The sequence below is a fragment of the Chiloscyllium plagiosum genome, unplaced genomic scaffold (genome assembly GCF_037043375.1).
Source record: "Chiloscyllium plagiosum isolate Xiang-an unplaced genomic scaffold, Cpla_swu_hap1 HiC_scaffold_35, whole genome shotgun sequence".
Classification (NCBI taxonomy): Eukaryota; Metazoa; Chordata; class Chondrichthyes; order Orectolobiformes; family Hemiscylliidae; genus Chiloscyllium; species Chiloscyllium plagiosum.
Window position 1 is genome coordinate 13,807,244 of NW_028270173.1, and position 22,593 is coordinate 13,829,836.

General features: G+C 45.2%; 1 pseudogene; it reads right to left on the minus strand.

Moving 5' to 3' along the window:
- Positions 1 to 7,482: 7,482 nt before the first annotated feature.
- LOC148140078 (zinc-binding protein A33-like) lies at positions 7,483 to 22,303 on the minus strand (annotated as a pseudogene).
- Between the last annotated feature and the right edge of the window lie 290 nt (positions 22,304 to 22,593).

A 22,593-nucleotide genomic window follows, 5' to 3' on the forward strand; every position in this document is an offset into this window, starting at 1 on the left:
AGTGCATAGGCCCAATTCAGATCAGCACCCTCATGTGGTCCTGGTGCGGTTCCACAGTTACAGGGACAAAGTTAAAGTTATGGAACTCTCTAGAATGAAGGGGAAGGATTCACAGGCATTAACTCACAAAGGTTCTGGGATAATGTTCTTCCAGAACTTTTCTGCAGCTATGATTCATAAAAGGAAGTCCTTTGATGAAGTCAACAGAAGACCTTGGTATCCTGTATTCCTTGAGATATCCAGCGATGCTTCATTTCACTTATGATGGGTCTGTGCACTCAATTGACACTGCATAAAAAGTGAAAAAACTTTTTGGATGCTTTAAAATAGACTGAATGACTTCAAGGATGTGGACAATAGTGTCTTTCTTTTTCCTTTTCTCTGTCTCCTTTTCAGAAAGAAAGTGTTGTCGACTTTTTTGTTCTGATATCAATGGGTGTGAATGGATATGGGGATGGGTGTAGTGCCTACTTTCAATTTCCTTGTTCATGTTGCTTTTTTTTTTCTTTCCTTTCTTGGCCTGCGTCTGGGATGCAGTTCAAGCTGGAAGGAGTTATGAATGTGTTTTTGGGATATTTAAGTCCCTCTTGTGGGCAGGGATAGATCCCCTCACTAGTTGCCTGATATTAGGTTTAGTTGTTGGGTTTTTTGTGTATGTCGTAACATGTATTTTGTTGTAGTAGTTTTAGTTTATGTATTTTTTAGGCTTCATTAATTTTTTTTTGTTTATGCGCAGCAATTGGTCAATAGAATTTTTCCTTTTTGGAGTTCAACTGTTGTTACAGGGAATCGTAGCCAACTGGCTCCTCAAATGGTGTACCTAAAATATTAGAGGGAGCCATTTGCCAGTTCAGAGAAAAAAGGTGCTTTCGAATCTCAGAAAGGAGAGGGTGGACATTGCCCTTTCACAGTCGAGAGTGTGGTGCTGGAAATGCACACCAGGTTAGGCAGCAGCTGAGGAGCAGGGGAATCGACGTTTCGTGCAAAAGCTCTTCATCAGGAATGAGGCTTGTGAGCCAAGGGGGTGGAGAGATAAATGGGAGGGGGGAAGGGCTGCCAGAAAGATAGCTGAGAGTACGATAGATAGATGAAGGTGGAGTAATGGTGATAGGTGAGAGAGAAAGGTGGCGCGGATAGATGGGAAGGAAAATGGACAGGTAGGACAGGTCATGAGGGCGGTGCTGAGTTGGATGGCTAGGTCTTGGAGAAGGTGGGAGAAGGGGAAATGAAGAAACTGGTGAAATGCACATTGATGCCATGGGGTTGGAGGGTGCCAAGGTGGAAGATGAGGCCTTCTTCCTCCAGGTGTCAGGTGGTTAAGTTGTGGCGATGGAGGAGGCCCAAGACCTGCATGTTCTTGGCGGAGGTGGAGTTGAAGTGTTTGGCCATGGGGCAGTGGGGTTGGTTGGTGCGAGTGTCCCAGAGGTGTTCTCAGAAGCATTCTGCAAATAGGCGTCCTGTCTCCCCAGTGTAGAGGAGACCACAACGGGAGCAACAGATACAGTAAATGACATGTGTAGGAGTGCAGGTAAAACTCTGATAGTGTGGAAAGCCGCTCTGTGGCCTTTGACGGAGGAGGGGGGGGAGTTGTGGGCGCAGGTTTTGTAATTCCTGCAGTAGCAGGGGAGGGTGCCGGGAAGGGAGGGTTCCAGGAGGGGAGGGTAGGCTGGTGGTGGGCGTGGACCTGAGAAGAGAGTCACGGAGGGAATGGTCTCTCTGGAATGCATTTGGGGTGGAGAAGGAAATGTATCTCTGGTGGTGGGGTCTGTTTGTAGGCAGCAGAAAAGATGGAGGATGATGCGATGTATCTGGAGGTTGGTGGGGTGGAAGTTGAGGACCAGGGTGGGTCTGTCCTTGTTGCACTTGGAGGGGTGGGATTCAAGGGAGGAGGTGCGAGAAGTTGATGTGATGTGCTGGAGGGAATCATCGACGACGTGGGAGGGGAAACTACGGTTTTTGAAGAAGGAGGCCATCTAGTGTGTTCTGTGGTGGAACTGGTCCTTCTGGGATCAGATGCAGTGGAGGTGGAGAAATTGGGAATAAGGGATAGCATTTTTACAGGAGGCAGGGTGAGAGGAGGTGTAGTCGAGATTGCTGTGGGTTTGTGGAAGATGTCTGTGTTGAGTCATCACCGTTGATGGAAATGGAGACGTCCAGGAAGGAGGTGGAGGTGTCTGAGATGGTCCAGGTGAATTTGAGGTCAGGATGGAATATCGTGGTGAAATTCACAAACTGTTCAACCTCCTCCTGGGAATACGAGATAGCGCTGATACAGTCCACAAATTAATGGAGGAAAAGGTGGGGAATGGTGCCGGTGTAGCTGTGGAAGATGGACTGTTCCACATAACTGATAAAGAGACAGGCGTAGCTGGGGCCCATGTGGGCTATCCCTTTCAGCTGGAGGAAGGGGAGGATTCAGAGGAGAAATTATTGAGGGTGAGGACCAGTTCAGCCACATGATGTCAGTGGAGGGGTAAGGGTGGGGATGCCAGGAGAGGAAGAAACAGAGGCCTTGGAGGCCCTGGTCATGATGGATGGATGTGTGTAGTGACTGGATATCCATGGTGAAAATGAGGCATTGGGAGCCAGGGAAACAAAAGTCTTGGAGGAGATGGAGGGAGTGGGTGGTGTCCTGAATGTATGTGGGGAGTTCCTCGACTGGGGGGATAGGACAATATCAAGGTACATAGAGATGAGCTTGGTATGGCAGGAGCAGGCTGAGATGATGAGTTGGCCAGGGTAGTCAGGTTTGTGAACCTTGGGTAGGAGTTAGAACCAGGCAGTGTTGGTTTCCTGAACTGAGGTTGGAAGCTGTGGGTGGGAGATCCCCTGAGGTGATGAGGTTGTGTACGATCTGGGAGATGATGGTTTGGTGATGGGAGGAGAGTCGTGGTCGAGGAGCCGGTAAGAGGAGGTGTCTTCAAGTTGGCACCTGGCTTCAGCGGTGTAAAGGTCAGCATGCCAAACTACCACTGCACCCTCCTTGCCTGCAGGTTTGATGGTGATGTTGGGGTTGAAGCGTAGGGAGCGGAGAGCTGCGCGTTTCGTGGGTGAGAGGTTGGAGTGGGTATTGGGGGTGGACAGGTTGAGGCGGTCAATGTCTCAGTGGCAGTTTGAAATAAAGAGATCACGGGTAGGTAACAGACCAGCACGGGGTGTCCAGGTGGATGGGGTGTGTTGGAGGCAGGAGAAGGGGTCTTTGGAGGGTGGTCAGGTGTCTTGATGGAAAAAGTAACCCAGAGGCAGAGGGAGTGGAAGAAGCATTCAATGTGTAAAATAAGTATCGGTACTCTCACACATTGTCTGTGGTCCTGCCTCAGGCAGATACTGGAGGGTTGTGGCATGAGTAATAGAGAGGTTCTTGGGGATCAAAGTGAAGAGGGACCCTATTTCTCTTCTCCTGGCCCTCCCTAATTTATCTTCTTTAGACCCTCAAGGGAAAAAAACTTCTTAATATTCTTACTTTTTGTGCAAGGAAAAAAATTGTAATGTGTTGGATCTCTGTAAACCCCCCAGGTCTGTTGGTTTGGCGTAGGCTAATTAGTACCATATTCGTTTGGAATTTCTTACAAATATAGTCCACCGAGAAACTGAACATTTGTATAAGATATGGCGGCCCATTTTGGATGATTGGAATATAGATTTATCTGCCATCTTAACTCATGCTTTTGTGTTGCCACGATGATCTGATTTAGTGAACTTGATGCCCTTGAAGGAAAAATTTCAAATAAATTCATGCGTAATATTCAATGCTCTCAGAGGTTGGGAACTGATATTTCTTGTGCTGAGCTGTTTTATTTATTTATTACATTCACTGATTTGTTCAGTTTGCACATGAGAATAGTTGTGTTTTGTTTGCATTGTTGTTTCTTGTTTTTTTTTTGTTTTAGATAGAGAGTAGTGTTTTTTTGTGGGCTTATTGTGGTTGTACTTCTATAATTTTACAAAAAAACTACCTCTTTCAATAAAAATATCTATTAAAAAAAAGGACCTCAGAGGCAATGTTTTCAGGAAAAAAATGTTATCAACTGCCCGAGGAAGTGGTGGAGGCTGGTAAAATTAAAAAGTTAAAAGGCATTTGGATTGGTCAATAAATAGAAAGGTTGAGAGGGTAACAGGCCAAATGCTGGCAAATGGGGCTAGATTAATTTCGGATACCTAGTTGGCATGGACGAGTTAGATCATAGGGTCTGTTTCTATGCTGAACGTCTCTATGATTCTTTGACTCTATAACTGAGATGAGGAGGAATTTCTTCAGCCGGAGGGTGTTTAATCTGTCAAACTCATTGTTGCAGAATGATGTGATGACCAAGTCATTGAGAGTGATTAAGACAGAGATGGATAGGTTCTTTATTAGTAAAGGGACCAGGGTTACAGGGAGAAGGCAGGAGAATAGGGACTGAAAAATATATCAGCCACAATCAAATGCTGGAGGAAACTCGATTGGTGCATGACCTCATTCTGCTGCTGCAGCTTATGGTCAGCAGAGGGGAAGCTGTCATCTGGATATATTAGTGACTGTCTTATATTTATAACTCCCAATCACCATCACAAGTGATAACATGGTATACTGACCGTGTCAAGCTTCTGAATACCCTATTGAATATCTCAAATAAAAAGACTAGTATTTGCAAAGCGCTTGTAATGACATCTCAAAGCTTCTTACAGTCCATGAAGTATTTCAGAATTGTATTCAATGATGGAAGGTGAAACATAAGGCAGTCAGTCTGTACAGAGCAGCTCCCATACACAGCAATGTGAACAGGTCATCAAATCATTTTAATGTTGAATGAGAGATAAATATTGGCCATGAGATCTTATTTATATTCATCCCTACATGAGGTTTGGATCAAAGTGTCATTGATCAGAGTGCAGTACCAATACTGCAGCACTCCCTCAGTATTGCACTCAAGTGTCAGTCTGAGTTTTCACGATCATGTCACACACTGCAAGCTCAGACCACCTACATTCTCTTCCAAATTATAAATGTACAGGATCTCAGCACAGGTCACTGCACAACATCACTGGTCACAGATCTCCAGTCAGAAAAACACATTTCCATTGCATTCATCAAACTTCTTTGTCACTTCCACAAACATCTGAATGAAGTTTGTCAGATATGACCTCTCCTCTGTTTTGCCAGAGAATAAGATCATAACCAATCTGATCATTCTCAAATCGACTTTCTGGCCTTAACTCCATAATCTTTGATTTGCTTCCTCATTAAAAATCTGTCCTTCCAAGCCTTGTATATGCTGAATGTGCCAGCCTTAACAGCCCTCTGCCGCATCAAATTCCACACAAACACTGAGAATGCTGGAGAAACCCAGCAGGTCGGGCAGCAGCTGAGATGCGAGCAATGTTTCAAATCCAGCATGACTCTTGTTCAGACTTGCTTGTGTCTGTCCAGTGGGAGGGTGTAGAAAAGTGTTGATTCATGCGATGGGTTAGAGAGGCTTCACAGTCCTTTTCTCACCACAGAGGCACAGCCCTGCAATGTGAAGGGAATTCGAGAAGATAACATGGAATCCCCTCAGCCCACTTGAAACCAAAGTCATCAAACCCTTTGAAATGATCTGGAAGAATTTGTGTTTCACTGCCAATCACAAGGTATCCTCCAAAAATAAAAATTGTTCGAAAAACTGAATTAGTGTCACTGGACCTAAAATGTTGTCTCTTCTTTCTCTCCACTCACACTGCCAGATTGCTGATTCTCACCAGCAATTTCACCCTGGCAGTGAAAATTGAAGTTTGTAGCACACCTAGTGTTCAAGAAATAAAGAATTACAAATGCTGGAAATCAGAAATAAAACACAAACTGATGGAGAAACTGTTTTCTCTGCACAGATGCTGCCACACCAATGTTCCTGGAACAGACCGACATAGAACATTACTGTAAAATTAACCTCATCTCAAAAATCCTCATTCACTGCCACCCTGTCAAATTCAACCTCATGTTATCACTTGCATTTCATTCCATGGGCTTCAATTATACTTCTAAATCTTTTATGTGACAATTTCGCAAAAGCCTTTTCAATTCCAGGATCAAATTCCCTCTAAATCCTAATTGTGTCTTCAGTCAGAAGCTCAATCAATTCAGTTAAACATCACTTGCTTTGAATAAGCCCACACTGGCTTTCCTCAATTATCCAGAATTGCTTAACTGTGTTGAACATTATCCTTAAAATTTCCCACTGAGGTTAATCTCACCACTGCTGAGGCTTTACATTTACACTTTATGTTAAGAAACTTAACCACTGACGGTACTACAAAATTACATGGATGTTTGACTGTAAAAACAATATTACAGGGCAGGAGAGGAAAAGGGACTGGACTTGGACCAGCTGAATACTCTATCCATGTGCCTTTACAGCTTCACTGTCTGAAACATGTGTACACTCCCACTGCCCACCACATGACAATTTTCAGATTACACTAAAATCGGCGGTATTGTTGACTGTGAGGAAGGTTGTCAGAAATTGCAGCAGAACCTTGATCAGCTGGGGAAATGGGCCAAGAAATGACAAATAGAGTTTAATATAGATAAGTTTGATGTCCTGCATTTTGGAAAGTCAAATCAAGGTAGGTGTTTCATGATGAATGTTAGGGCCTTAACGAGTGTAGTGGAACAGAGGGACTTCAGGTACACGGTTCTCTGAAAGTCACAAGTAGACAGGACAATGAAGAAGGCTTTTGGCACACTGGCCTTCATCAGTCAGGGCACTGAGTATAGACGTTGGGAAGTTATGCTGCAGTTGTACAGGACATGGTGAAGCTGCGCTTGGATTATTGGGTTCAGTTTTGGTCACCTTGCTGTAGGAAGCATTAAACTGGAACGTGTGCAAAAACGTTTACAAGGATGTTGCCTGGACTCAAGGGTCTGAGTTATAGGGAAAGGTTGGACAAACGAGGACTTTTTAGGGCAGTGGAGACTGAGGGGGGGATACTTACAGAAGTGAATAAGATCATGAGAGGCAATGACAAGGTGAATGCACTCAGTCTTTTACCCAGAGTTGCAGAATCAAGGAAGAGAGGACATCAGTTTCCAGTTAGAGGGGAAAGAATAAAAGGGACAATGTTTTTACACAGAGGGTGGATTGTATGCGGAATAAGCTGCCAGTGGAAATGGTTCAGATGTGTATATTAACAACATTTCAAAGAAATTTGGAGAAATACATGAATCGGAAAGGTTTAGAAGGTTACAGGCCAAGTGCCGGGAAATGTGATAAGTGTGGATAGACCTTTTGTTTGGCATGGATCAGTTTGAGCCAGTCTATGCTGTAGGGCTCTAACAATCTCTGACACAAAGGCCCCACTGAAAGGAGCAACAACTGAATGTCTAGAGTAAACTTGGGATCATTTCCGGGCAACTAACACTCCATTGACTCGAAACAGTAAATTTTAAAACAATCCAGATGAAGTTGGAATGCGAGGTAGAAGGATACATATTCTGGAGAAATTTACAAATAAAATGACAACAGGTTTACTCTCTTGGATTTATTGATGAAGTAGTTTTTAAAGAAACCTTGCTTTCACTCTAGTGAGTCGCAGATGTTGATTTGGTTGAAGAAGCTATTTTCAAATTTGATCCTGCACTCCAATATAAGTTAGAATTACATAAACATAAACAATGAGAAATCTGAATAGTTCCATGCACAGAGTGCTAGAGTAATGACTTTTATCAAGCCGACATTTTCATTGGGGTGACTTAAGGATTATTTCACAGGAGATAATGATGGGAGAGCAATAACTCAGAAATAAGTGAAAACTGTGGCTCCACCTTCATTGCAGTTTGCACCAACTGAATGGTTTCAAACATGGTTAAATATGATCTGATCTTGACATAAACGATCGGTTCACCCATCAAATCTGAAGTTTTCAAATTTTCCAAATTTTTTGAAAGAGCAGTAACATTCTGGGCAATATTTACAGACCTGAGCACAACAAGACAGTTCTCAATATTATTAAATCACGTGTGGGATACACATTATTGACACATGGTGGAAATCTAAAGAAGATCATTCTGACATTTTATTGGGATTGAGCCCAGTCCCCCTGGAAAGACACCACTGACCCTGCAGTGAAACGATTTGGTGTCCCCCGGAAAGACTCCCACTGAGCCCAGTCTGAGAACCACTGACTGATTCATCTCCAACACCGTCATGTAGCGCCACCTCCCGCCTGTGGAGCAACATTACAGACAGGAAGGTCCCCGGGTTCCTGCAGCTCACAGCTCATTCTACCCAGTCAGTCCCTCTCTACAACTGAGCTTCTATTTATTTCTTCTCTCCCCCTCCTTCTTTCCACCAGACTGAGACCGACCCCATCAGTTTACAGCTGGCAGGAGACATGGGGACGGGATGAAATTATAGGATTTCAGTGCCCTTTAATCCTGCAGATTGTCAGCGGGGCGGAGTTTTTCCCATCAATATTCCCTCCTGGACAGAAGATGGGAAAGACCCTCTCAGTGAAAGTGTGGGTGAAAGTGTGGAGATGGGACATGGTGTCCGCATTGTAAAATGACACCTGTCCAGTCTCATAGTCCAGGAAAACCCCGATCTTCCAGGGATTCACACTCGGGGAGAGGGGGGTCTCAGAGGGGGAGGTGGCGGCTAAATAACCACATCCAGGAAACAGTCCCACAATCCAGAATCCAATCTCGGGGCTCAGTCTGATCCTCCCTTTCCTCTCCACAGACTCTCGGGCCACTCCACTCCCAGACACCACCAGGTCTTCTCCCCCACCTCCACCTCCCAGTAATGTCTCCCTGATGTGAATCCCTCTGATCCCAGGACACACAGCCAGGAATCAAATCTCTCCAGGGAGTCAGGGAGCGTCTGCTCTGTGTCTCCGAGTCTTACACTGATCCGGTCCTCAGACAGGATGAGCCGGGGATGCGCTGTGTTCGGATCCAGAGTCAGAGAGGCTGGAGCTGGGGGAGAGATCAAATAACACCGTCAGGGAGAGAGAGGGAGGGAGAGAGAGGCCAAGGAGGGTGAGGGGAGCAGGTAGTGAGTGGTTGAGTGACAGAAGGGATGGGTGTGGAGGGGAGATAAGGTGAATCTGAAAAGGGGAGTTTGAAGGAGGGGAGCGTCAGGGAAAGAGGAGTGAGTGAAGGAGAGTTCAGTGAGTGTGGAGAGTGAAGGAATGAGGAGGAAGGATGGTTCAGGCAGAGGGCTTGGGAGGAAGGAATGAGGGAGGGGAGGTGAGAGGGCTCACTTGAGGGGAGTGAGTGGGGAAATGAAGAACAGAACCCTAACCCTAACCTTATCGCAGGAGGGAGGGGAAGGTTAAAGAGAGGGGGAGGGGGGGAAGGTTAAAGAGAGGGGGAGGGTGAGGAGATGTGGGATAGAGTATGGAGAGGTGGGAGATAAATGAGAGTGCAGGGGTGGTACGAGAAAGAGAGGTGTGGAGAATGAGGGGGATCTCAGAAGGGGATGAGTAATGGGAGGGTTGAGTGCTCAGGTGAGAGCAATGAGAAGGTGTCAAATGAGGGCTGGGGAGGGAGCGAGCAGGTTGGAAGATGCAGCATCATCTGGAGAGTCAGGAGGATTTGGGAGAAGAAGGGGGAATTGTGTGGATATGAAGTGTGATGGTAGTGGCAGGAGGGAGCTGGGGAGGATAAACTGAAGCAGAGGGTGTGGGGGGGAGCGAGAGGCAGAGTGTGTGGCAGACGTGGAGGGAGAAGCAGTTCTAGGGGTTGGGGAATGAGACCAAGAGTGAGGGGAGAGCAAGAGGGTGTGGGAGAGCAAAGGGGAGTGTAAGATGGTGGGGGCCAGGTGGGGGAGGGGAGACTGAAGGGTACAGAAGAGGTGGGGGAGAGGGAAGGGGTTAGTGAGAGTGAAAGGTATGGACAGGGTGTGGGAAGTCAGTGTGAGGGAGAGGAGAAACTAAGAGAGAGGGATGGGGCATGGACTGGAAGGGGAGATGGCTAGGTCCAGAAAGAAGTCACAAATTAGGAGGGAGAGTGAGTAGGAGAGCGAGTAGGAGAGCGAGTGAGTAGGAACAAGGAAGGGAGAGTGAGAGGAGGGCCAAGTAATGGGGAAGTGAGCACAGGGAGGAGTGCAATAACAAAACGAAGGAAGCATGAGGGTGAGGTGAAAGGGGGATAGGAGCAGGAGGGGTCAGTAGGAAGAAGGTGGGGTCAGTAGGAAGAAGGTGAGTGAATGCAAGAGGAAGGGGAGAGTGAGGTGATGTGAGTCGGTGCGAATAGGGATAGTGAGGGGAGGCAGGAGTGATGGGCAGCAAGGGAGTGGGAAGACTGGGGGAGGGTAGAGTGGGATTGCATGTGTAAGCGAGGGTTTAAGGAAGGAGGAGGGGAGCATCACAGAGAATGGGAGAAAATGAGGGAAGGTTTTTCACCTTAGGGCATGAAATGGGATTGTAAAGAGATGCGGTAAGTGATGGAGGAGGGAATGAGTGGATGCTGAATAAGGATGTGGGAGAGAGTGTACTGGTTTTGTGAGGGGAAAGGTGTTTGGGATGGGGTCAGGGAAAGTGAGTGACAGGATAGAATGAGAGTGTGCGGACACGAGGTCTTCAAAATAAGTGGACGTTTGAGATTTGGAGATTGAGAGAGTGAGTGGGAAGGTTGAGGGATGGAGATGCAATGAGTAAGGGGAAGAGAGAAAGGGAGGTGAGAATGAGAAGGAAGAGATGGCTGAGCTGGAGGGGAGAAATGCAGGTTCCTTTTGACCATGAGAGGAATGAGAGAGTGGGAGAGGAGAGTGAGTGGCAGGGACTGGCAGGGTATAGAAGAGGGAGGGAATGTTAAGAGTACGAGGAATTAGTCCATATGTGGAAGCTGGAGGGGATCAAAATAAGGTCTTGTGGGGATTCTGGAGGTGAGTGAATTGAAGGATGAGGTGGAGTCTGTGAGGGGGGGAGGAGAGTAAAGATGAGGGGAATGTAGGTTGGAGGTTTAAAAGGAAGGAGAGAGTCATGTCTCAGACGTTGATGTCTGTTGATGTCTGTGGAGGTGAGTGAATATGAGGATGAGGTGGAGGGGGAGAGAGGTGGAGGTGAGACTGAAGGGGAAGGGGAGTGTGAGGAAGCAAGGTTAAAAGGGAGGGGAGAGTCAGGGGTGTGGGAATTGGTGAAGTGCTTATGAAGGAATGCAGTGGAGCGGGAGGGCGAATGTGAGATAAGGGTGAGGGGCAGTGTGAGGTAGAGGGTGAGATCAGAGTGAGGTTGATATAAGAAATGGATATGGGGAATGTGAAGGTGAGTGGGATGGAAGGTGGAGAATGCAGTGAGACCATGGTCTGTCGGGCTAAGGGATAGTTAATGGCAGGTACAAACCAAGAGGAGAATGAGGTCGAGGGGAGAGCGACCGGGATGGGAAGCTGAGCTAGAGGGGACAGAGAATAAGAGGGAAGAGTGAATGCAGAATGAGCAGGAGGGCAGAGAAGAAGTGGGGGTGTGTGTGTGGATAGGTGTGTCAGAAATGGGAGTGGGTAGTTTGCAGAAGGGAGACAGTGAGAGCAGGAGAGAGTGGGGTGGGAGATCAGGAGGGAGTGTTGCTTAGAGGTAGGGAGTGGAGAGTGAGATCCATGGAAGTGATGGGGAGGGAGGGTGAGGAGAATGGGGCCTGTCTGGAGATATAATGCAGTGATGGATAGGGACAAGGAACCTGAGGAGAGAGTGACAGGCTGTGTGTAAGTTCATGAATCTGGAGGAGGGGACAAAGAGTATAAGTGAAAAAGACAGGGAAATTGGCAGCCGAGGGGGAAATGGGGAAGGGGGATGAAAATGAGGAGGATGACTCAGAGGAGGAGAACCAGGGAGAGGGGAGGAGAGAGTGAAAGGGAAATGTGTGGAGACAGGCAGAGAGTGTTGGGGTGAGTGAGGGGTGTGACGATGCTGCACCTTTAACAAGGTTAAAGGTTTTTTGTCAGAGAGGCCATAAATGCATCGGTTCCCATGTGTCTGGTTTCTATGGGTTTTAGGGTCAATTTGATTATAGTTAGCAGATAATGCTTCAGGCTTTAAAAGGCTTTCAAGTTTAAAAAAAACACTTGTACAATGAAAGGGGAATGGCCACTTCTCCCAGCTCAGCTTCACTCTGGTTTGGGTTTGTTCTGGATTTGGCAAGCAGTTTTTTTTTTAGGCTGCTAGTCAAAGAAACAACTCCATGCTGATCCTCTCTCTGTCTGACATCTCTCCTGGGAGAACCTGAGTTTGATGTTTCCTCTTTTTGCCAAAAGGATGTTGCAAATATTTGGAACAGCGTCATTCAGTTGCGAGAGAGTCGACTAGTTTTTTTAAATAGTTATATTATTCTAAATTTGGTTTTCTTTAGTTCATGTGTAAATAAATACTGCTTTGTTTAAAAGTGTGTGGTTGGGCCATCTGCATCCCTCCTGGAATATCCACTATACATCTATAGAAAACAATTGGAAATGTTATGGTCTGGGCTACTTTCTTGAAATGTTTTGAGGGATTCTGGCCTGATCCATAACAGGAGAGTGAAGACTCAGGACGTGAGTGTTCAGGAGTTGGAGTGAGGTGGGAGAGTAATTGGAGAATAGGCTGGAAGAGAAAATGAGGGGAAGTGCGAGTGAGAGGGGAGAGTGAGGACGAGTGGATATGAGGGTAAGAGGACCAGGGGAGTGATGTGTTTGATGTCGGTGCAGGATGAGTGTAAAATGTGAGGAGGGAGAGGGGTAAGGGGAGTGCGATTGACATTGGAGCATGGAGGAAGTGGGGTGTAGGATGGAGTGGTGGAGGGGAGTGTGACAAAGAGGGGTAAATGAAGGACAAGTTTAAGAGGTGGGGCATTATTAAAAGGTGTTGCTTTGCTGGAGGTAGTGAGTGTGGTTGAAGTGGGAGAGGAGATGATGTGGGGAAGGCAAGAGTGAGGCCTGAGTGATGTGAGGGGGACAGGAGTCTTCACAAGGAAGAATTTTTAAAATCAGCATCACTTAAACAGAGAAAACCTGCAGAATTGCAATTTACGGAATGATCTGGGTGTTAGAGCGCTTGAGTCAGAAAACGTTAGTCTGCAGGAACAATGAGTAATTAAGAGGGTTAATGGGAGGTTAACCTTAATGTCGAGAGAAGCTGAACATTCCAGTAAAAACATTATCTCATAGTTATAGGGAGAACCAGAGAGTCCGCTTGTTGAGTAATAAGAGTAAAAATCAAGTGAAGCTGTCATCGTCCCAGAGGGTGCTCTCTGATCTGAGAGAGAGTGAAAGGCTGGTGCTGAGTTTATTGTCAGTGGCACCATCCTGCATTGAAGGGGCAAAGATGAGAAGACAGGATCTTCACAGTGTAGGAATTGAACCTGCACTGCTACTGTTACCTGTATCACACAGCAGCTGTCCAGCCAACTGAGCTAACCAATCTACATTAGCTAGCAAGTAATACAGCATCAAATGAGGTCCTTCAGCACATTGTGACCTTGATTAGATTAGATGACATTACAGGCCCTTAGGCCCAACAAGTCCACACTGACCCGCCGAAGCGCAACCCGCCCTTACCCCTACATTTACCCCTTACCTAACACTATGGGCAATTTAGCATAGCCAATTCACCTGACCTGCACATCTTTGGACTGTGGGAGGAAACCGGAGCACCTGGAGGAAACCCACACAGACACGGGGAGAACGTACAAACTCCACACAGTCAAAAGCCTGAGGCGGGTATTGCACCCGGGTCTATGGTGCTGTGAGGCAGCAGTGCTAACCACTGTGCCACCGTGCCGCCCACCATGCCGGTCATCAAGAGCCTCTCAATGTATATTCCATTTTCTAGCAGCGAGGGAACTTGGGGAAATAAATATTGATGTCTTGAAAAAAGTGATAGGGAGTAGCTGAATAGGCTGGGACTTTTTTCCCTGGAATGTTGGAGGCTGAGCAGTGACCTTATAGAAGTTCATAATATGACGAGAGGCATGGATAGGGTGAATAGCCAACATATTTTCCTCAGGGTAGGTGACTCAACAGCTAGAAGGAATTAGTTTAAAGTGAGATGGAAAAGGTTTAAATAGAACTCAAGGGGTAGATTTTTCACGCTGAGGGTGATGTGTGTATGAAATATGCTGCCAGAGGGAGTGGTGGAGGTGGGTGTAATTACAATATTTAAAAGGCATCTCGATGGAGATATGAATAGGAAAGGGTTTGGAGGGATATCAGCTAAATGCTGGCAAATGGGGCAAGGTCTGTTTGGGATATCTGATCAGTGTGGACTCATTGGATGGAAGAGTCTGTTTCCATCCTTTATGACTCTATAACTCCATCTGAATAACTTTCTAAATTCTGCAAAGATTTCTGTTTCCTTTCAGGCAGTGAGTTCCTGATGCCGACTGCCATCTGGGGGAAAAATATTATCATAATTCCCCTTGAAAACCCCAGCTCCTCCTCTTAAATCTATGTACTTGTTATTGCCCATTCCATTGAGGGGAAATGTACCCTCCTGTCTACCCAAACTGTAATCCTCATAACTTACTACACCTTTATCAGGTTCTCCCATCAGCCTTCTCTGCTTCAATGAAAACATCCCCAGCTGATCGAGTCTATCTTCAGAGGTGAAACGCTCCAGCCCAGGCAACATCTTGGTGAATCTCAGCTGTTCCAGCCCTGCCCTGTCTCCTATTGGATTTTCTATACACTGCCTTAAGAAGATCAAGGGGAGACATTTTAAGAATTCTGTGCTGTCTAAGCCCGTCACAATCTGCCTGTCCCAGTTCATCATGGGGAAGCTGAATTCCCTGATATTATTAACATTTTGCTTTTGCACTTCTCTGAGATTTCATTTCCTGCATGGGGAGACTACAGCATTCAGGAGTCAGTACTGAGTTCAATAATGTTAGGGCCTGAACACCTTCTTCCATGTCCTTTACCAATGCAGACACCCCAGGCCCTGTCATGACATGAGCTACTTTCAGTGCAGCCAACCCTATTTCACCTCCTTATAGTCCCCACTATCAGCTTTTCTGTCTCTCTGGCTCACCATTATCCATCCCTTTGTCGGCCTAACTGTCATTCTCTCTTCTGGGCTCTGTCTCCACTGATGTTATTTTTATTTCTTGACAAACTCTTCCCCCCACACTTCCACCTGGACACCCTGCTTTCAGCAAATCTACTTCCGTTTTCCAGGTACCATCCACTTCTGTAGGAGAGTCACTGGATCAGAAAACCTAACTCTGCTTTCTCTCCATTGGTGCGACCAGAGCTGCTGAGTTTTTATCATAGATTCTGATTTGGTTTCATATTTACAGTATCCACAATTCTTTATTTTATTTTCTTGTTAATTGTGTTGATGTGAAGTGCCTTGTATTATTGATATCCAGAAGGGAAAGTGAGAATAAATATGAGGAGGGAGGGCGATATAGAGTGGCAGGGGAGAACATGAGATTATTAACCTGTGAGATTTGGAGTAATGGGGATTTAGAGCTGGGAACTGATATAGAGGGAACATCAATGGAGTAGCAGAGCCAGGTGGAGGGGAGAGGTAAGGTTGGAGGGTGGGGCAGAAGGGACAGTGAGGCAGAAGTGAGCATAAAGCTGAGGGTGAGAGTGACAGTAATGGGAATTGACAGGAATGGGCATTGTGGGATGGAAGGGGAAGGGAGAATGAGAGTGAGGGGAGAGACAGAGCGCGAGGACAATCTTCTTTGTGACCTCTTCAAAAATCTCAATCATATCAGTGAGTCATGTTTTCCCAATCTCAAAGCCATGAAGGCTATCATTGCCTTTCCGAATACATGGTAACACGCCCTAGAATCCCCTGCAACAACTTACCCACCAACGACATCAAGGTCATCAATCACCTAGCTTTACCTTACCGCATTTCTTAAATAATGGCACAACATTAAGAATCCACCTGTCTTGCCTCATCTCACCCTTGCTGATTGATGATGCAAATATCTCAGCAATGGGCCCTGCAATCTCATCTTGAGCTTCCTACAAAGTTCAAAGGTATAAAAGGGACTTGACAGGCAATTTTTTTCATGCAGATGGAAGTGCGTGTACAAAATAAGCTGCCAGAGGAAGTGGTGGAGACTGGTACAATTACAGCATTTAAAAGGCAACTTGATGGGTATATGAATAGCATTTCAAGGGTATGTGGGCCAACTGCTGGCAAATGGGACTACATTAAGTTAGGATACCTGGGCGGCATGGACAAGTTGGACCAAATGGTCTTTTTCTGTGCTGCATATTTCTATGACTCTATAAATCTGATCAGGTTCCAGGCGCTTATCCGCACCTCCACTACTGTAATATGGACTCTTCATGACATCACTATTTATTTCCTTAACTTCCAGGTCTTTCTACACAGCAAACCACTGCTGTGACATATTCATTTAGCATCTCACCCATCTCCTGTAGTTCCATACATACACATCCTCTTTGTTCTGTAAGGGGCCCTATTCTCTCCCGAGTTATTATTTTGCCCTTAGTGTTGGTACAATCTCTTTGGATTCACTGAATGCTATTCACCAAAACTATCTCAAGCCCTGTTTTTGCCCTCCTGATTTCCTTCTAATTACACAACTACTGCTCTTATACACCTCACGGGATTCACTCCATTCCAGCTGTCAATAGCTGGCAAATACCTCCCTATTTTTCTTGACCAGAGCCTCAATTTCTCTAGTCCTGCCAATTTTGCAATTCTCACTAATTGGAACATACTGTCTCTGACATTCCGTTATCTCCCTCTATCTGTGAACAGTTTGCCGCAATCAATGTTTGAAAGTTTCTGCTTAATACCATCAAATTCTGGATCTTTACTACAATTTAGAACCTTCAATTTTAGTTTTGGTCCATCATTTTCCATAACTGTTTTCAAACTAATGGAATTATTATCACTTGCCCCAAAGTGTCCCACCGCTGACAGCTCAGTAATTAGCCCTGCCCTACTTCCCAAGACAAAGTCATGTTTTGCCATTTCTTTAAAGAGTTATAGATTCACAGAGATGTACAGCACAGAAACAGAGTCTTCAGTCCAACTCGTTCATGCCGACCGGATAGCCTAAACTAATCTAGTCCCATTTGTCAGCACTTGGCCCATATCGCTCTAAAGCTTTCATTCAAATATACCCATGTAAATGGCTTTTAAATGTTGGAATTGTATCAGCCTCCACCACTTCCTCTGGCACTTAATTCCACACACGCAGTAGTGGAAAGATTACCCCTTACTTCCCTTACAAATCTTTCCCCTCTCACTCTAAATCCATGCCCTCAAGTTCTGGACTCCCCCACCTCCACCTTGTCTATTTACCCCATCCATGCTTCTCATGATTTTATAAACTTCTATAAGGTCACCCCTCAGCCTCCAGACCTGCAGGGAAAACAGGTGCATCCACATATTGAATAAGAAAATTTTCTTGGACACACTAAGATTCCTCTCCATCCAATTCCTTAACACATTGGCATTTCCATTCTGTGTTTGGACAGTTAAAATCCCTTACTATTACAACAATATTAATCTTACAGCTATCGGATGTCTCCCTCCATGTTGCTTCCCAATTTCCCACTGTCTGTTTGAGGGCTTGTACAACAATCCCAATGAGGTAATCATCCTTTGCTTATTTCTTAGTTACCTACAGCACAGTCCTTAGCCCATTCCCCACCAAAGGTACAAAACCTGCCAATTTACCTGCTCTCTCCTCGGTATTCAAGGGCCCAACACACCACCCAGGTGAAGCAGCACTTTACCTGCACTTCATACAGTCTAGTCTAGTTCATTCACTGCTCGCAATGTGGTCTCCTCTATACTGAGCAAACGAAGCATACACTGGGTGACCACTTTCCAGAACATCTAAGTTCTGCCACTTTAACACACTGCCCTGTTCTCTGGCCAACATCTCTGCTTTTCAAGCAACTTCTGTTTTTGTTTCTCATGCAATCCCCAGTAGACATGTTCCCATTAACACTGGCTGTTTAATGTCTTCATGTCTTTCTGATATTGTGATAAAAACTGTTCCTCCAATGTCACTCCAGATGGAGCCAGTCCAGTCTCCTTTAGAATTCCTGGTTCCATGCTCTATGCCTCTGGTTAGACAGAACCCTTCACTGCTCTGATACACAGAGCTGATGGCTCCAGACACTGATCTAAATGAACCACAGAAAGTATCATGTTTCCAGGGAGAGTCTCTTGGATTTAAGAGCAGGGATAGTCAGCATGGCTTTGTGCATGGCAAATCATGTCTCACGAACTTGATTGAGTTTATTGAAGAAGTAACAAAGAGGATTAATGAAGGCAGAGTGGTGGACGTGATCTATATGGACTTCACTGAGGCGTGCAACAAGGTTCACCATGGAGACTGATTAGCAAAGTTAGATCTCATCGAATACAAGGAGAACAACCCATTTGATATAGAACTGGATCGAAGGTAGAAGACAGAGGATGGCAGTAGAGGATTGTTTTTCAGACTGGAGGCCGGTGTCCAGTGGTTTGCCACAAGTATCTGTGCTTGGTCCACTACTTTTCATCATTTATATAAATGATTTGGATGTGAACATTGGAGGTAGAGTTAGTAAGTTTGCAGATGACACCAAAATTGGAGTGAAGTAGACAGTGAAAAAGGTTACCTCAGATTACAACAGGATCTTGATCAGACGGGCCAATGGCTGAGGAGTGGCAGATGAAGTTTAAGTTATAGAAATGTAAGGTGTTGCATTTAGGAAAAGCAAATTAGTGCAGCACTTTTACTCTTAATGGTAAGGTCCTCGGGAGTGTTGCTGAACAAAGAGACCTTGGAATGCAGGTTTAAAGTTCCTTGAAAGTCGACTCGCAGGTAGATAGGATACTGAAGAAAGCATTTGGTTCACTTTCCTTTATTGGTCAGATTACTGAGTTTAGGAGTTCAGAGGTCATATTATAGCTGTACAGGACATTGTTTAGGTCACTTTTGGAATATTGTGTGCAATTCTGGTCTCCTTCCTATCGGAAGGATGCTGTAAAACATGAAAGGGTTCAGAAAAGATTTACAAGGATGTTGCCAGGGATGGAGGGCTTGAGCTGCAGGGAGAGGCTAAATAGTCTGGGGTTATTTTCTCTGGAGCATTGGAGGCTGAGGAGTGAATTTATGGAGGTTTATAAAATCGTGAAGTGCATGGATAGGATAAATATACAAGGTCTTTCCGCTAGTATGAGGAGTCCAGAACTAGATGACATAGGTTTAGGGTGAGAGGGAAAAGACATAAAAGGGACCCAAGAGGCAACTTTTTCACGCAGAGGGTAGTGCGTGTGTGGAATGAGCTGACTGAGGAAGTGGTGGATAATTGTACAATTACATCATTTAAAAGGCTTCTGGAAGGGTATTTGAATGGGAAGGGTTTAGAGGGGTATGGGCCAATTGCTGGAAAATGGGACGGGATTATGTTAGCATAACCTGGTCGACGTGGACGAGCTGGACCAAAGGGTCTGTTTCTGTGCTCTACATCTCTTTGACTCTATAACTATCGATTTGAAGATGCCTTGGAACCCCTGCACAACTGGATTTATCATCAGGAAAATGAATATACATGTTTACCTGGGTGAATGGTGTGTATCATTTCTCTCCAGACTGTGTACTGTAAAGGGCCAGTGAACTGTCCGAGAGACAGAGAGCCATCAGCAGCTGAGAGTGTCTTCACCTCATCACTAATCCTGTAAACATTAAACAGGTGACATTAGAAATGGTGCTTCGTTAGAACATTTATGGAATAATTTAAATATTCAAGCTTTCAGCACTGTTCACGTTTGAGTGAATGGGCTAGAAAGTGAAATATTCATCTTATTTTTGTAACTGATCAAGCAAGAATTTGATAATGAAAGGAAAACGTTTGGAAAACACCCAGGTCCAAAGAAAGGCCCGTGTCCCGATAACAGATTAGTTACTGGGACATCATACACCTCAGGAGATGGTATACATTTCCCCCATCCCCTTGCTGTATTATAAACAGAGCTTGTGGAACAGACACAAAAAACATTAAACAACTAAATGCCTCCTGTCTAACTGTGCAATATATGGGTCTCACAACCCTCTGAGAATCCTGCTCCTATACTTTCAGCCTCTTGACCATCTCTGATTTGTCTCTCTCCCCAATGGAGGTTGGACCTTCAACTGCCAAGACCCTCAGCTCTGGAATTGCCTCCAGAGCCTCTCCATTTCTCTATTCCTCTTTCCTCCTTTAAGATGCACTAAATCCTGCACTAATCATCTGGATTCATATATCGGTGTCATTTTGATTTTATTCACTTCCGAAAGCTCCTGTGAAACAGCTCGAGACGTTCGAGGTGCTCTTTAAACACAGAAAAGTATTGCAGTCAAAATGTTAAACAGCAAGTTTGTACTCTTTAAAGGCGAGAACAAAATGTATTTTAAACTCTCCCTTCTGACCGTCTGGGGTTGGTCAGGAGCCATGCAGGGACAGGAATGGCCATTCACTGGAAACGTGAGCCGACGGTCTCTCTCACGGTCAGAAGGAAGGTCAGGGTGACACAAACAGCCCAAATCAGGACAGTGATCACTTCCAGCCTGAGAACCAGGTCGCAACATTTACAGGCATCTTGTCATTGTTTACAATACTGCAGAACAGTTTTATAAAATCCAATAAAATCTATAACAAACTTTTTTTAGAAAAACGCTTGTGTGTGAACCATAACTGGAGTTATTGCCGCCCAATAAATGACTCTTTAAAGCGGTCACAATAACCAGAAAATAACCCCATAATAACCCATCCCTGAGTTATTGAGCAAACTGTGCAGAGTTTCAGTAAAGAGCATGTCCTACCTTCTCTTCCGACAAGCTTCCTCCTGAAAGAAATGAATCACAAACAATGAGGATGGCAGTAACAGATTTCAGGAGGAGACAGACAGGCTGCTGAAATGAACAGACACAACACGGAAGTGTAACGTGATACATTTTGGAAGGAAGATTGAGGAGAGGGTAAAGTAAATTGGATCTAACCATCAGTCCCGCTCACGGACACAGTGACTCTCACACTCCCACTGTACCAAACACACCCGTACACTCTCCACATGGAGCTGCAACAGGATTACAGTGGGAATTCCAAGAGATAATTAAACTTGGGGAACAGGGAGCATGGAGATAATAACTAAGCAACTGTCAAGATCACCATCCATTCCTGAGAATAATGCATCAGACAGTGTACATGAGTTTAATTCAGTGACAGCATCGCAATAGTCCAGTCACAGATTGATTGAATTCTATATTTTCTTGTAAAATTCTTTATTAATAAAACAATTAATACTTTTTTGTAACTGGGTGAAATTTCCATTACCTTACCTGGAATATAATCCCTCACCTTCAGAAATATCAGCTCGTCTTTTTGATCCATCTGACTCTGCAACTTTGAGAGTTCCTCCTCAATAGAATTTAAATTCTCCTGAATCTCTCGAAGGTTCTTCTCCATTGGTTCTACAACCCTCTCCTCTTCTTCCCTGAGATCTCTGAGTAAACGCTGCTCTTTCTCAGTGAGAATCTGGTGCATTTTAGTGAACTCGGATGTGATGTGGGTCTGCAGACTGCTCGCCTGTTCCTACCAAATGAAATGTGAAACCTCATTAATGTCCCGCGATAAAGGGAACAAAACTAACCCAGATCCCAGAGAATCAGCACAGGGAGAGCTCACCCTCACTTCGGAAATCTTCCGTTTCTGGGTCAGTTCCGTTTGTAGAACCGCCGATTTCTTCTCTGTGAGAGAATCTAAAGAAGATTTCAGCTTATTCTAGAATGGGGAGAGAAATTGCAGAGTGAGATGTGTTAGGTCAGGTGTTCGATATGTGATGAAACGCGCAGATTATAAAGTATTCTCTCTTTTACCCTGTGGATTTCAACAGCCTCATTTATCGGCAGGAAGTTATGAGTTTTGTGTTCCCGGGAATCTCGACAAATCAGGCAGATCAATTTCCTGTCAGTTTCACAAAACAGCTTCAGATCTTCCTGATGTACCTCACAGTGAGGTTTACTTTCCTTCTCTTTCGGATCCAGCTTTAATTTTCGAGCCTCCTCGGCCAGATTCGCTAAGGCCCGATTTACCCTGAGGTTTCTTTCCGGAAACACCTCTCTACATTCCGGGCAGGAGTTTATCTCCTTTTCCCAACTCTGGGTGATACAGGAGCGACAGAAGTTGTGTCCACAATCCAGTGTAACCGGATCGGTGAAGAAATCCAAACAAATGGGACAAACTGTCTCCTCGGTCAGTCTGAGAAGTTTCCGTCTGGAAGTCATGATCAACCTTAGCGCTTCCCGATTTAAACCGCTCCCAGGTTCCTGCGCAGGTAAACACGTTCAGGTGATCGATTTCCCGATGAATTTCAGTACAAATAATGGTTATTTTAAACTTGATCCTCCATATATTCAAACACGCATAAATTGAAGAAGAAACACAACTTGAACAGGGGATTTGAACTTGAACCCTGGACGGGAGGGTGAAGACACACAGAGTGTTGTCCCTTGGGGAGGGGCAGAGAGAGACAGAGAGGGGGCGGGGTGGAGATGGGCGGGGAGCGAGTTATCCCCAAATTTTGCTGCAGACTGAACTCACTATTACAAGCCCATTACAAACCCGGTCTGGAGCAACCCGGTGTAAGATCCAGATCACTGAGCTGGGTTGTATGAATGACTGCACCCGCTCA